Genomic DNA, 8,994 nt, shown 5'->3' with positions numbered 1-8,994 from the left:
TAATCTACTAGAACAGTTAGAAATAATGCTACGCAAAGAAAAATATTCCGAAAACTTGTTGAATGAACAAACAGAGTTTAACAGCCACAATTTTTCCTACACCTTTAAAAGTTTATTTTTTCCTGAGGAATCAAATCTATAATAGTACAAACAGCTGACAACCTACAACATGGTGCCAAATAATTATTTCAATAATACCTGTGTACTAATAATACTATATCATATTATCTTCTGTGAAACAAGAAAATCGATTATATTTAGAAGTAGAATACCTGTATGAACTAAAATCTTTGGCATAAAACGTTCCGCTACTACAATGTGCGAAAAAGTTTGTGATTGTGTATATATCGCAGTATGTACTGCAAAATTAAAGATGTATATTGTGTATACCGTCTGCACAACAGAAGCAGACATCATACAATGTTGAACTGTAAGTTATTCTCATATTATTAACGCTGTTAAACTTATATCTACAATATACCATGTTGTAACACAAAAATGTAATAGCAACAGGAAAGCAACTAAAAAACCTGATGTAAATCACCAAAAAGCACATGAAGATGAGCTTCCAGGGCTCGAAATGCATAGTGCAGTAAATAAACGCAACTTGTGACAGGCGGTTTGTTCTTCATTCTGCGAAAGTAAAACAGTCGCGGACGAGACACTGAAAAACAATGGACAAAATTAAATTTTATTTTTGTCTGTTATTACTTTTGCGTTGTAATTTCATGTACTGACACATCCCATGACCTTGGTGATTTGTTCCTCCATTTGGTCCTACGGAACTTGAAGTGTAAATAAATAAAAAATAGTAAAGATATCAGTTTTCTGTGTATTAAACATTAATTAGTTGACGCGATGTGAACAGACATACAGATGCGAAAGTTGGATGCTAAGAGAGAAGGTGATGAAACCTGAACATGCCCTTGTGTAACAGAAAGGAATTAGTAGTGTAGATCTCTTGTGATACATATACCATATGAAATTAATCGTCCGTAAAGCAGACGCCAGACAGATTGATTGGAAGAATCCTGAGGAAATGCAGTACGTAAACAAAGGAAGTAGGTTACAGTACACTTGTTCGCCCACTGCTTGAATGCTGCTCACCAGTGTGGGATCTGTACCAGATAGGGTTGATAGAATAAATAGAGAAGATCCAACGGAGAGCAGCGCGCTTCGTTACAGGATCATTTAGTAATCGCGAAAGCGTTACGGAGGTGATAGATAAATTCCAGTGGAAGACTCTGCAGGAGAGACGCTCAGTAGCTCGGTACGGGCTTTTGTTAAAGTTTCGATAACATACTTTCACCGAGGAGTCAAGCAATATATTGCACCCACCTACGTATATCTCGCGAAGAGACGATGAGGATAAAATCAGAGACGTTAGAGCCCACACAGAGGCATATCGACAATCTGTCTTTCCACGAACAATAAGAGACTGGAATAGAAGGGAGAACCGACAGAGGCACTCAAGGTACCCTCCGCCACACACCGTCAGGTGGCTTGCGGAGTATGGATGTAGATGTAGATATAGACCTTCAAGACCAGTTGACAGCTCTCTCTGCTGTCATGCGCCGCGTTGTGATGGGGTGCAGAAAGATATTTTTTTTATTTTCTTGATATATGTATTTTCAGCCCCTTCGTTATGTGTCACAAGATCAGTGGAAAGAAAAATCCTGCTGCACCGATTTCAGGCCCAACGTTGCACAGTAACTGCTAGACAGAGCAGAGGTACCTGAGAACTTTGTTAATGGGTGGCCATCAGCGACTACCGTCCCCTATGAGACTTCAGGCAAAAGCATGGACTCACTTCTCGACGCAAATATCCGCAGTTAAGAAGGAAAAAATATCGCAAAAACGTTTGTGTAAAACTTAAGAGGAAAGAGAAATGTTAGTGCATGGTAGTGTGAAAATATGATGTTGCTCTACATTTAGAAAACTGTATTGAGTTCTAGCAACCCAACAATCATACTAGCTGATATGTAAAACATTCATGCTAGCTGACATGTATTAAATCTTTTTTCACAGCAACCAGTAGGATGTTTAATACCAATCTCACTGGGTTACCTTTCCTAAGGATCCTGAACGGTCTGTAAAATCATTATACAAGAATCATTGGTAAAGATCCTCTTGTAATTTATAGACATTTTGTGGAGTTCAATCTTTCTGTTTAGGAGCAAAAACTGGAATGCAAGATCTTTTTTAGAACGATGTCTTACACCAAAACTAAAACGTGAAGTTTTGTTCGTTACTCTTCGGGCCAAACAAGTTTATGATTGCGAAAACCTACTGCAATGTATAACTGCGTTATAACACAGTATTGTCGGAGAGGAAACTGCAAGAAATATGCCACAGTTAAACATGAAAACTATTACATTGTTTCCCGAGACAGGAGAAACCGATTCTGTAATTATTGCTGCATCAGAGCCGGAAATGTCTGAGCCATAAACATAATAATCTTCAATACAAACGTATTTTGAGGATGAAGTCATTAGCTTGAATAAAATTATTCGTATAAAATCAAATATAGTGTAAAACTGGGCAAATAGACGTAGTAGGCAGCACCTTTGAGTAAACATGTAATCGGCTTGGGTTCGTTTCTACCAACTGCTTAAATTTTTATAAAAATAATTAGTATTGGCGGCTGAAGTCTCCCAGTTTAAGGAATCAACTTTATTTTTCCAACGGCATTATCAAAGAGGGCGGAGAAGCAGACAGAATTTGAAGACAACCTCTTGTACATAGAAAATGTCCATAAACGGCGGAAGAATCAGCAATGAACAACGGCGTCAGGATGCAGAAGGCGATGGAAACCACTACAGTAAAAACACATAATGTGTATCCACAGGACATGTGTCCTGTAATTGGAAAATAGTCATGTTCTCTCCGTCGGCAAAGAACCCCCGGTTAGTTCCCCGTTTGGCTCTCCAGGGGGAGACTGCCAAGGCCGAGGTAACTATGAGAGAAGATGAAATAAATACCGAAACTGTAGCATTGTACAGGCCACAATGGGGAATGCCGTAAGTTTGAACGTGGTAGGGACGATAGAAAATCTGAAAAGCGGAGTGCAAAGGGTCAATCTAGTTATAGTGGAGGCCAGTAAAGTGAAATGGAAGGAAGATAACGATTTCTGGTGAGACGGTATAGGGTATTATCAACTGCAACACAAAATGGTATGACGAGAGTAGGATTCGTTAAGAACAGAAAGGTAGGGCAGAAACGAATTACTGTGAGCAGTTTAGTGACAGGGGTGTTCTCATCAGAATCGACCGAAAACAGTAGGGAACAACAATAGTTCACGTGTAAGGGCCGACGTCAGAGGCAGAAAAAGAAGCGGTACAACGAGAATGTAGGGATACTGAACACATAATCAGTATGTAGAGGGAGATACAAGTTTAATAATCATGGGAGATTGTAACGTGGAAGTATGGGAAGGAACAGCAGAAGGAGTAACGAGAGAAAATGGGCTTGGTAGTAGGAAAGTGAGAGGATAAACACTAATTGCGTTCTACGATAAATTACATCTAGTAATAGAGAATTCACTGTCCACAAATCTCAAGAGGAGGAGGCGTAGTTGGAAAAGATCCAGAGGCACGGGAAGATTCCACGCGTATATTACAGGGGAGGATTCGACGCGTATATCACATCATTGCCATACAGAGATTCCGAAATCATGTATTGGATTGCAAGGCGTACCCAGGAGCAGATATAGACACAGATGACAATTTATTAATGATGAAGAGTGAACTGAAATTTAGGAGCAGGGTTCGGAAGTAGCAATGCGAAAAAAGGTAGGATAATAAGATACTGAAATAAAAAGTCGGGTTACAAGTTATCTGAGGTTGTATATCCTGCGATAATAAATACTACAGTAGGCAGTTCAGATGGATAGGAGTAAACACCTCTAGAAGGGACAATCACCGAAGTTGGGCAGACAAATGTAGGTACGAGGATGGTAACTACGAAGAAACCTTGGGTTGTTGTTGTTGGCCGGCCGAAGTGGCCGTGCGGTTAAAGGCGCTGCAGTCTGGAACCGCAAGACCGCTACGGACGCAGGTTCGAATCCTGCCTCGGGCATGGATGTTTGTGATGTCCTTAGGTTAGTTAGATTTAACTAGTTCTAAGTCCTAGGGGACTAATGACCTCAGCAGTTGAGTCCCATAGTGCTCAGAGCCATTTAAACCATTTGTTGTTGTTGTTGTTGTTGTTGTGCTCTTCAGTCTCGAGACTGGTTTCATGCAGCTCTCCACGCTATCCTGTGCATGCTTCTTGATCTCCCAGAACTTACTGCAACCAACATCCTTCCGAATCTGCTTAGTGTATTCATCTTTTGGTCTCCCTCTACGATTTCTACTCTCCACACTGCCCTCCAATGCTAAATTTGTGATCCATTGATGCCTCAGAACATGTCCTACCAACCGGTCCCTTCTTCTAGTCAAGTTGTGCCACAAACTCTATTTTACCCCTGCCACATTTAGAATTCGAAAGAGAGTACTCCAGTCAACATTGTCAAAAGCTTTCTCTAAGTTTACAAATGCTAGAAACGTAGGTTTGCCTTTCCTTAATCTTTCTTCTAAGATACGTCGTAATGTCAGTATTGCCTCACGTGTTCCAATATTTCTACGGAATCCTTGGGTAACAGATATAAAACTTGAATTCATCGACGAAAGAAGGAAGTACAAAAACGTTCAGGAAGAAACAGAAGTACCACTATAAAAGTCACTAAGGAATGGAATAGCAGAGAACGTAGAAATGCCACTCACTTATTGTGGATGTAAGTTAGAACAATAATTGCAATAATGTATTCTTATGTAAGAAAAGGAAGAGATCGGAATCTATTATTGGCTCTTTTATCACTACTGAACGTTACTTCGCAATTTTGATGCAGTTTGTCGACACACAGGTAGCGCTGGAGGATCTGCCAGGCCCCAGTGGTTCATGTAAGATGGAGCAATACCACATCGCACAGAACAGGTGCTTCGCTTTCTTGACGAATATCTCGGAAGTAGAGTCATTGTATTGGAATATTGGCCTCCATACTCGCCTGATCTGATATCTGGTGACTACTTCTTGTGGGCACTGTCTACCACAACCATCCCACCACGCTGGACGACCTTGAATCGACGATGTATGTTGCATCTGAATGAATTTCCGCTGAGACAATACAGGACGTGATGCCACATTTCATTGTTCGTTTGCGTCGTCACCTTCGCACTCTGAATGGTGATCATTTTGAAAAGACTGTGCCGGCCGCGGTGGTCTCGCGGTTCTAGGCGCGCAGTCCGGAACCGTGCGACTGCTACGGTCGCAGGTTCGAATCCTGCCTAGGGCGTGGATGTTTGTGATGTCCTTAGGTTAGTTAGGTTTAAGTAGTTCTAAGTTCTAGGGGACTAATGACCACAGCAGTTGAGTCCTATAGTGCTCAGAGCCATGTTTTTTTTTGAAAAGACTGTGATGTGAATGCAAACACTGCTTGCAGAAAATTAGTTTAATTAGGGACACTGGTACTGTACAGCTCCATCTCTTAGAAGCTTTTCGAACTATTTCGAAACTTCCCTATAACTTCTAAACAAAATTCTAACAGTTTTGACAATAAACATACGATTTGTTGCACTCATAATTCGATCTTAGGTTTCGAGATATTTTATTTTGAAGTCATGGCCTACTTCGTTGGACACCTTTCATCTTCGTAAGAAATTAACTTACAGGCAACGGAATCAAGGTAGTTAACGTTCCCCGGGCAGGTATACAACACTTATTTGGTACATTTTTTATTTTGCTTGCGGAAAGAAAGTTATTGGGAATGATGAAGATACACTACTGGTCATTAAAATTACTACACCACGAAGATGACGCGAAATTTAACCGACAGGAAGAAGATGCTGTGGTATGCAGATGATTAGCTCTTCAGAGCATTCACACAAGGTTGGCACCGGTGGCGACAGATACAACGTGCTGACATGAGGAAAGTTTCCAACAGATTTCTCATACACAAACAGCAGTTGACCGGCGATGCCTGATGAAACGTAGTTGTGATGCCTCGTGTAAGAAGGAGAAATGAGTACCATCACGTTTCCGACTTTGATAAAGGTCGGATTGTAGACTATCCCGATTGCGGTTTATCGTATCGTGACATTGCTGCTCGCGTTGGTCGAGGTCCAATGACTGTTAGCAGAATATGGAATCGGTGGGTTCAGGAGGGTAATACGGAATGCTGTGCTGAATCCCAACGGCCTCGTATCACTAGCAGTTGAGATGACAGGCATCTTATGCTCCTGGATTAACGGATCGTGCAACCACGTCACGATCTCTAAGTCAACAGATGGGGACGTTTGCAAGACAACAACCATCTGGACGAACAGTTCGAAGACGTTTGCAGCAGCATGGACTATGAGCTCGGAAACCATGGCTGCGGTTACCCTCGACTCTGCATCACAGACAAAAGCGCCCGCCATGGTGTACTCAACGACGAACCTGGGTGCACGAATGGCAAAACGTCATTTTTCGGATGAATCCAGGTTCTGTTTACAGCATCATGATGGTGGCATCCGTGTTTGGCGACATCGCGGTGAACGTACATAGGAAGCGTGTATTCGTCATCGCCATATTGGCGTATCACCCGGCGTGATGGTATGGGGTGCTATTGGTTACACGTCCCGGTCATCTCTTGTTCGCATTGACGGCACTTTGAACAGTGGACGTTACATTTCGGATGTGCTACGACCTGTGGCTCTACCCTCCATTCGGTCCCTGCGAAACCCTACATTGCAGCAGGATAATGCACGACCGCATGTTGCAGGTTCTGTACAGGCCTTTCTGGAGACAGAAAATGTTCGACTGCTGCCCTGGCCAGCACATTCCCCAGATCTCTCACCAATTGAAAACATCAATGGTGGCCGAGCAACTGGTTCGTCACAATATGCCAGTCACTACTGTTGATGAACTGTGGTATCGTGTTGAAGTTGCGTGGGCAGCTGTACCTGTACACGCCATCCAAGCTCTGTTTGATTCAATGACCAGGCGTGTCAAGACCGTTATTACGGCCAGAGGTGGTTGTTCTGGGTACTGATTTCTCAGGATCTATGCACCCAAATTGTGTGAAAATATAATCTCATGTCAGTTATAGTATAACAATGAATACCCGTTTATAATCTGCATTTCTTCTTGGTGTAGTAATTTTAATAGCCAGTAGTGCATATCGAGCTTAGTTTTCGAGATATTTTATTTATAAGTCATTGTCTCCTTCGTTGGACACATTTTATCTTCGTAACAAATAAATTTACAAGCAACGGAATCAAGGTGGTTAACGTCCCCCAGGCAGGTAAACAACACTTATTTGATACATTTTTTATTTTGCTTGTGGAAGGAAAGGTATTGGGGATAGTGAAGATAAATGGAACACCCCGTATAATCGCTATCCTCACGCACAATTTTCTTTCATTGGTGCCGTCAACAGCCTTCGGGGTGTTATTCTACTACAGTTCTCGTTTTGAACTCATTCCGACTAAACCCATCCTCGAAGCCGCCCTGTGTTCACAGCTGCCCCTTCACACTTGTGTTCTCAAACAACCGCTGCTGTCAGTGAGAGGAGCGGTCGCTTTCTTTCTTGGGCACGACGGTGGAAATCCCGGTGCGTGTTGAGCAGAGTGATTGAGAGAGTGGACTGTGAGTGGGAGAGAGTGGTCGGGTGGGGGTGGGGGGGGGGACGGGAGGGGATGGAGAGGCCTCTCCAGGCCGCGGGGGCGGCAGGTGCGCCGAGGCGCCGGGGCGGGGCCGTTTTGTTTGCCGCCGCCGCCGACGACGCCGCCCCCGACGCCGCCGACGACGAGCGGTATCGATTGTGGGGCCGGCGCCGCGGCCCACCCAAACACCGCCGCCGCCGCCTAACGTATGGCGGCGCACCCCCGCCCTTTCAGCACCAGCAGCGCTGAACGTCGCCAGGGTGTGCTATGGCTCCCTGCAATCACAGCTGACACTGCTGCACTGGGAACCAGACCAGTGGCATATGTGTGCGACAGCGTGCTGCGAGCTCACATCCCAGACATGTTCGGGCTCACATGCGGTTCCTCTTCGTCTAAATGTCTTGGCTCAAACTTGTCAAGGGGTTCTACCGCACGTGTCGCGTTAGACGCCCTAAATCAGACACTTGTGACCCTTTGGTTAAATTGTCAGGCTGATGGCAAGTTTGCGAAATTGTATGAAACACACAGAGTTAGTATAACATATAATAACAGTAGTAATAATATAGGGAACTAATTAAACGAGCCATAAATGATGTAGTCCACACAGTTCGATTTATGTGTGAAGATGGTATCTGTTCTTTCGGACATGTCCGAAACAACAGATACCATCTTCATATACAGTTAAGGCTAACCGGCCATTGATCTCCTTCTTCTGTGAAGATGAACACGCATTGCTCAAACTCTTACGGGACTCGGTAAGATTGTCTGCCGCGAGAACTAAGTGTAATGGGCAGGGGCACTACGAATGTAGTGTGGACATTAAGTTGGGAATGTGGGTCACACGGGGAGCGCGCAAGGGGTGAGTCCCTGCATTCGCACTGTCCCCTGTGCCCTTGGTGGCTCAGGTGGATAGAGCGTCTGCCATGTAAGCAGAAGATCCCGGGTTCGAGTCCCGGTCGGGGCACACATTTTCACCTGTCCCCGTTGATGTACATCAACGCCTGTCGGCAGCGTAGGGTCTTGATTTAATTATCACTTCAGTTGCGATTTGGTTAGAATAAGCCGGCCCGAGTGGCCGTGCGGTTCTAGGCGCTACAGTCTGGAGCCGAGCGACCGCTACGGTCGCAGGTTCGAATCCTGCCTCGGGCACGGATGTGTGTGATGTCCTTAGGTTAGTTAGGTTTAATTAGTTCTAAGTTCTAGGTGACTGATGACCACAGAAGTTAAGTAGCATAGTGCTCAGAGCCATTTTTTTGGTTAGAATAATATTTATTCAGAAAGCAAACTAATACCGAAGGTGGTCGTATTTAGA

General features: G+C 43.9%; 1 non-coding gene across 1 annotated transcript; it reads left to right on the top strand.

The window, feature by feature from the left end:
* Positions 1 to 8,571: 8,571 nt before the first annotated feature.
* On the top strand, positions 8,572 to 8,646 carry Trnat-ugu. The gene has a single exon. It is a non-coding gene; the product is annotated as a tRNA-Thr (tRNA).
* Positions 8,647 to 8,994: the final 348 nt, after the last annotated feature.

This window comes from Schistocerca piceifrons, chromosome 4, assembly GCF_021461385.2.
Source record: "Schistocerca piceifrons isolate TAMUIC-IGC-003096 chromosome 4, iqSchPice1.1, whole genome shotgun sequence".
Lineage (NCBI taxonomy): Eukaryota > Metazoa > Arthropoda > Insecta > Orthoptera > Acrididae > Schistocerca > Schistocerca piceifrons.
Note: the sequence above shows the minus strand (reverse complement) of the source record. Positions and strands in the feature narration are given on the sequence as shown.